Consider the following 8,129-nt stretch of genomic DNA (forward strand, 5'->3'; position numbering starts at 1 on the left):
ATGTATTTTAAATATTTTCTATCAAATACAGATATCTGCATTTAAATAAAAGATGGATTTATTTAAATTAGAGCCACCTCTATCCAATATACAGATATAGGCTCTGATTATATCAATATAGATATATTAGGCTTATGTATGTATTCAAACAGAGATAACGTTTTCTCTTACCTTGGACAGGGATATCCGCAGTTTTTTTTTCTTTTCTCACATACTTCACAGGGTTGTCCCGCGGTTGCCAAGTCAAAAATAAAATCAGATATCTGATCAATAGAAACAGAATAGGGAATTCTATTAAGAGTTGTGTCAGATGATAAGGAAAAGGCCGAAGTTCTAAAAAAATGTTTCTGTAAAATCTTTACAAGTGAGGATACAGAAAATATCCCTAAAATGACAGTCGTTAAAACAACATGGTAATGGGACACGAGAATATCACAATAAGAGAAAGTATTGTCGAAATTATCAAAACTTGTACCATCGAAAGCACCAGAACCAGAAGGTATACATCCGAAATTACTACAGTTTCGGGTCAAAAGTCTTTCCGCACAATCTATTTCTGCTATAATTTCTTTGTATTTTCAATTTTTTTTTCAATCACTTGTCCTGCTTTCATCCATGACTGTATTTTATCGAAATTTTATGTGTTGAAAAAGGAAAAAGCAAGACAATCTTCATGTAATTTTCTATGTATAATACCTCCTATGTAGGTAGAGATAAAAAGTAATAACAAAACCAAATATCCCGTGGCACTGTCATCATTCATTAACTTACCAAATTGTCATCAAAATGGCACTACAAAAATTCATATTGTAAAATAAATTTTATTTTCTTAGATAAATCACAATGGAAAATAATGAAAATATTATCAAATGAAATGTAGATAAAAACTCTTAAATCATACAAACCTTCACTAAAATCAGCCTATTAAGGAATCAAGTAAAATTCAATGAAAAAACGTGCAGAAAGACTTTCGACCTGCCAGTGTACATGAAACAAGAGCTGTAATAAGTGAACCTCTGAGCAGTATTTTCAAAAAATCATATTGGAAGAAGGGAAGCTATACCAACTCATTGGAAAGAAGCTAACATTACCCCAATCTTTAAAAAAGGCTGTAAGAAAGGCCCCTTGAACTACAATGACAATATTTTATTCTCATAAACATATAAATATAATATATATATATATATATGTTTAAATAATGCATAAAAAGAAATATTTTTAATTTCTTTTGATATATGCTTAATCAGTAAACGTATATAGTGTTATGTTTGAAGTGTTTTGCGATAACGGCATATACATGTATGTATTTAAGACTGTTATCTGCAATTTCATTTGGTGCCTTTTGTGATATATGTTTATCTATCTGTTTATTATCATTTTGTAGTGTACTTATTGTATCTATTTGTGAATGCTATATGAGTTTGCTTCTATATTGCTTTGTAGGTTTTCATTTTTATTACTGTAGTTATATCAACTGTGGTATGTTTTTATCACTACATTTCAATCCTTTGATCTTGCATACTGTATATTTACAGTATATTTTGATTAGTTGATCTTAATTTAAACGTTTGTCGCAAAAGAGCTATATAATGTTTCCTGTTTGTAGTGAACACACACGACATAAGATTAACCGATCCCTGCGGCAGTTATCATTGATATTATCATTATATAAACATGATAGACGACTTCCTCTATGATAATGTCAGGATGTCGGGCCAACCATCACTGCGCTATTGAAACGTTGTTTTTAAAGATGTGGCGCAGCGGTATAAGCTGCGAGTATTTCTGACTAGGCGATTGGGTGCTGTAGATCGTGAGTTCGAGGCCTGGTCATGGCGCGAGTCATAAAGTCTTCTTCCGTCAATTGTGTTACTATAATCACTGGTTGACATCGAATTAAGTCGTAATGACTTCTATGATGTATCTAGGGTTTTGCGATGATCTTCTGGCTGTACATGACTTCCTTCCGGTCGCGCAATGTACTAAATATTATTGGCACTACAAACTGAGGTTCTAAAAACACACTGTCTTAACATAGTTTAGACAATTATTTAAAGGTTTGATAAGTCAATTGACATGATGCTGAGGGGGAGATTGCACTTGCCTGTCTCTTCCATACATCTAAAGTTTTAAATCACAGTTAAGTTTGTACAAAGAGATACTTAGATGGTGTTCAAACAGTTCATTAAAACGATGATATAAATTGCTGTGGATGGTTTATCCTGTCCTTAATGCAATTAACAGAGATCATTTGTTCAGGTAGAGCATTCCACGGTTGAATCATCCTGTTGCTGAAGTAGCTGGATATTAGTTGTTTCTTGCAGGGTTTTGCAAACATTTTTTTTCGAATGGCCTCTTGTGGCTCTGTATTTCCATAGGGTGAACATCTTATCTTTGTATAGTCAATGTTGTTCAAGATTTCATATACCTGTAACATGTCGTCCCTTTCACGTCGATATTCTAGAGTTGGTAGTCCGAGAATATGTAGTCTTTCTGGATATGTTCTTTCCTTTAGAGCGGGCACCCGTTTTGTAGCTCTGTGTTGTATGCTTTCTATAGCTTTTTTTTACACTTTAAGTACAGCGGTGACCAGATTACAGACGCGTATTCGTGATGAGGTCTCACAAGTGATTTATATAGCTTGGTAAAGATGTCCGTACTCATATATGTAAAGCTTCTAAAAATGATTCCAAAAATCTGATTGGCCTTGTTTGCTGCTTTCTGGATATGAACTGAGAAATTTAATCTGTCATCTATATGGACACCTAGATCTTCTCACTGGTGTCTTTCCCTATTATGTTTAAATTTCCTCCCTGTTTCAACGAGGAGCTTTTAGTTTTTTCCTTATACCCAATTTCTATGTGCTTGCATTTTTCGATGTTCAGTTTCATCAGCCATTCCTCAGACCACTCACATGGTTTGTTGATACTCCGTTGAAGGTTAGCCCTGGGGTTGTGTTTTTGGCATACAATTTTGCATCATCAGCGAAGAGTTTTGCAGTACAGGTTAACATTTCTGGTAGGTCGTTTATATAGATCAGGAACAGCATGGGTCCGAGTACCCTTCCTTGGGGCACTCCACTGGTGGCGGGTAGACTGTCTGATGTTGTTCCATTTATAACGACTTGTTGTGTTAGTCCCGATAGATATTTTCTTATTCATCCAAGTGCGTTATCTTTCACCCCATAGGACTCAAGTTTATGAACCAAAAACTTTGGCAAACTTTATCGAAAGCTTTGCCGAAGTCCATATATATAACATCCATATTGTTTCTTTCATACAGATGCCATGCCCATTCCTCAATTGTTTCCAGGAGTTGAGTAGTACATGATTTGTTTGGCCTAAATCCATGTTGATCTTTTGTTGTTAGTTTCCATATGACCCAGGAGTTTATCTCTGATGGTCCTTTGCATGAGTTTACACGGCACTCAAGTTATACATGAGTTTACACGGCACTGAAGTTAGTCTTGAGTTTACACGGCGCTGAAATTAGTCTTGAGTTTACACGGCACTGAAATTAGACTAGAGTTTACACGGCACTGAAGTTAGACATGAGTTTACACGGCACTGAAGTTAGTCTTGAGTTTACACGGCACTGAAGTTAGACTTGAGTTTACACGGCACTGAAGTTAGACATGAGTTTACACGGCACTGAAGTTAGACATGAGTTTACACGGCACTGAAGTTAGACTAGAGTTTACACGGCACTGAAATTAGACATGAGTTTACACGGCACTGAAGTTAGACATGAGTTTACACGGCACTGAAGTTAGACATGAGTTTACACGGCACTGAAATTAGACATGAGTTTACACGGCACTGAAATTAGACATGAGTTTACACGGCACTGAAGTTAGACATGAGTTTACACGGCACTGAAGTTAGACATGAGTTTACACGGCACTGAAGTTAGCCATGAGTTTACACGGCACTGAAGTTAGACTTGAGTTTACACGGCACTGAAGTTAGACTTGAGTTTACACGGCACTGAAGTTAGACATGAGTTTACACGGCACTGAAATTAGACATGAGTTTACACGGCACTGAAGTTAGACATGAGTTTACACGGCACTGAAGTTAGACTTGAGTTTACACGGCACTGAAGTTAGACTAGAGTTTACACGGCACTGAAGTTAGACATGAGTTTACACGGCACTGAAGTTAGACATGAGTTTACACGGCACTGAAGTTAGACATGAGTTTACACGGCACTGAAGTTAGACTTGAGTTTACACGGCACTGAAGTAAGACATGAGTTTACACGGCACTGAAGTTATACATGAGTTTACACGGCACTGAAGTTAGACATGAGTTTACACGGCACTGAAGTTAGACAGGAGTGTACACGGCACTGAAGTTAGACAGGAGTTTACACGGCACTGAAGTTAGCCATGAGTTTACACGGCACTGAAGTTAGCCACGAGTGTACACGGCACTGAAGTTAGACAGGAGTTTACACGGCACTGAAGTTAGCCATGAGTTTACACGGCACTGAAGTTAGCCACGAGTGTACACGGCACTGAAGTTAGACAGGAGTTTACACGGCACTGAAGTTAGCCATGAGTTTACACGGCACTGAAGTTAGACATGAGTTTACACGGCACTGAAGTTAGACATGAGTTTACACGGCACTGAAGTTAGCCATGAGTTTACACGGCACTGAAGTTAGTCTTGAGTTTACACGGCACTGAAGTTAGACATGAGTTTACACGGCACTGGAGTTAGACTAGAGTTTACACGGCACGGAAGTTAGACATGAGTTTACACGGCACTGAAGTTAGACACGAGTTTACACGGCACTGAAGTTAGCCATGAGTTTACACGGCACTGAAGTTAGACATGAGTTTACACGGCACTGAAGTTAGCCATGAGTTTACACGGCACTGAAGTTAGACACGAGTTTACACGGCACTGAAGTTAGACACGAGTTTACACGGCACTGAAGTTAGACATGAGTTTACACGGCACTGAAGTTAGCCATGAGTTTACACGGCACTGAAGTTAGCCATGAGTTTACACGGCACTGAAGTTAGCCATGAGTTTTCACGGCACTGAAGTTAGACATGAGTTTACACGGCACTGAAGTTAGACAGGAGTTTACACGGCACTGAAGTTAGCCATGAGTTTACACGGCACTGAAGTTAGACATGAGTTTACACGGCACTGAAGTTAGACATGAGTTTACACGGCACTGAAGTTAGACATGAGTTTACACGGCACTGAAGTTAGCCACGAGTTTACACGGCACTGAAGTTAGACATGAGTTTACACGGCACTGAAGTTAGACATGAGTTTACACGGCATTGAAGTTAGACATGAGTTTACACGGCACTGAAGTTAGCCATGAGTTTACACGGCACTGAAGTTAGCCATGAGTTTACACGGCACTGAAGTTAGACATGAGTTTACACGGCACTGAAGTTGGACTCGAGTTTACACGGCACTGAAATTAGACTTGAGTTTACACGGCACTGAAGTTAGACATGAGTTTACACGGCACTGAAGTTAGACAGCAGTTTACACGGCACTGAAGTTAGACATGAGTTTACACGACACTGGAGTTAGACATGAGTTTACACGGCACTGAAGTTAGACATGAGTTTACACGGCACTGAAGTTAGACGTGAGTTTACACGGCACTGAAGTTAGACGTGAGTTTACACGGCACTGAAGTTAGACGTGAGTTTACACGGCACTGAAGTTAGACGTGAGTTTACACGGCACTGAAGTTAGACAGGAGTTTACACGGCACTGAAGTTAGACAGGAGTTTACACGGCACTGGAGTTAGACATGAGTTTACACGGCACTGAAGTTAGCCACGAGTGTACACGGCACTGAAGTTAGACATGAGTTTACACGGCACTGAAGTTAGACATGAGTTTACACGGCACTGAAGTTAGACATGAGTTTACACGGCACTGAAGTTAGACAGGAGTTTACACGGCACTGAAGTTAGACAGGAGTTTACACGGCACTGAAGTTAGACAGGAGTTTACACGGCACTGAAGTTAGACATGAGTTTACACGGCACTGAAGTTAGTCTTGAGTTTACACGGCACTGAAGTTAGACATGAGTTTACACGGCACTGAAGTTAGACAGGAGTTTACACGGCACTGAAGTTAGACAGGAGTTTACACGGCACTGAAGTTAGACATGAGTTTACACGGCACTGAAGTTGGACTCGAGTTTACACGGCACTGAAATTAGACTTGAGTTTACACGGCACTGAAGTTAGACATGAGTTTACACGGCACTGAAGTTAGACAGCAGTTTACACGGCACTGAAGTTAGACATGAGTTTACACGACACTGGAGTTAGACATGAGTTTACACGGCACTGAAGTTAGACATGAGTTTACACGGCACTGAAGTTAGACGTGAGTTTACACGGCACTGAAGTTAGACGTGAGTTTACACGGCACTGAAGTTAGACGTGAGTTTACACGGCACTGAAGTTAGACGTGAGTTTACACGGCACTGAAGTTAGACAGGAGTTTACACGGCACTGGAGTTAGACATGAGTTTACACGGCACTGAAGTTAGCCACGAGTGTACACGGCACTGAAGTTAGACATGAGTTTACACGGCACTGAAGTTAGACATGAGTTTACACGGCACTGAAGTTAGACATGAGTTTACACGGCACTGAAGTTAGACATGAGTTTACACGGCACTGAAGTTAGACAGGAGTTTACACGGCACTGAAGTTAGACAGGAGTTTACACGGCACTGAAGTTAGACAGGAGTTTACACGGCACTGAAGTTAGACATGAGTTTACACGGCACTGAAGTTAGACATGAGTTTTCACGGCACTGAAGTTAGTCTTGAGTTTACACGGCACTGAAGTTAGACATGAGTTTACACGGCACTGAAATTAGACATGAGCTTACACGGCACTGAAGTTAGACATGAGTTTACACGGCACTGAAGTTAAACATGAGTTTACATGGCACTGAAGTTAGACATGAGTTTACACGGCACTGAAGTTAGACATGAGTTTACACGGCACTGAAGTTAGACATGAGTTTACACGGCACTGAAGTTAGACATGAGTTTACACGGCACTGAAGTTAGACTTGAGTTTACACGGCACTGAAGTTAGACATGAGTTTACACGGCACTGAAGTTAGACATGAGTTTACACGGCACTGAAGTTAGACATGAGTTTACACGGCACTGAAGTTAGACTTGAGTTTACACGGCACTGAAGTTAGACATGAGTTTACACGGCACTGAAATTAGACTTGAGTTTACACGGCACTGAAGTTAGACTTGAGTTTACACGGCACTGAAGTTAGACATGAGTTTACACGGCACTGAAGTTAGACATGAGTTTACACGGCACTGAAGTTAAACATGAGTTTACACGGCACTGAAGTTAGACTTGAGTTTACACGGCACTGAAGTTAGACTTGAGTTTACACGGCACTGAAGTTAGACATGAGTTTACACGGCACTGAAATTAGACTTGAGTTTACACGGCACTGAAATTAGACATGAGTTTACACGGCACTGAAGTTAGACATGAGTTTACACGGCACTGAAGTTAAACATGAGTTTACACGGCACTGAAGTTAGACATGAGTTTACATGGCACTGAAGTTAGTCTTGAGTTTACACGGCACTGAAGTTAAACATGAGTTTACACGGCACTGAAGTTAGACATGAGTTTACACGGCACTGAAGTTAGACATGAGTTTACATGGCACTGAAGTTAGTCTTGAGTTTACACGGCACTGAAGTTAGACAGGAGTTTACACGGCACTGAAGTTAGACAGGAGTTTACACGGCACTGAAGTTAGACAGGAGTTTACACGGCACTGAAGTTAGACATGAGTTTACACGGCACTGAAGTTAGACATGAGTTTTCACGGCACTGAAGTTAGTCTTGAGTTTACACGGCACTGAAGTTAGACATGAGTTTACACGGCACTGAAATTAGACATGAGTTTACACGGCACTGAAGTTAGACATGAGTTTACACGGCACTGAAGTTAAACATGAGTTTACATGGCACTGAAGTTAGACATGAGTTTACACGGCACTGAAGTTAGACATGAGTTTACACGGCACTGAAGTTAGACATGAGTTTACACGGCACTGAAGTTAGACATGAGTTTACACGGC

This window comes from Pecten maximus, chromosome 2 (assembly GCF_902652985.1).
Source record: "Pecten maximus chromosome 2, xPecMax1.1, whole genome shotgun sequence".
NCBI classification, from domain to species: domain Eukaryota; kingdom Metazoa; phylum Mollusca; class Bivalvia; order Pectinida; family Pectinidae; genus Pecten; species Pecten maximus.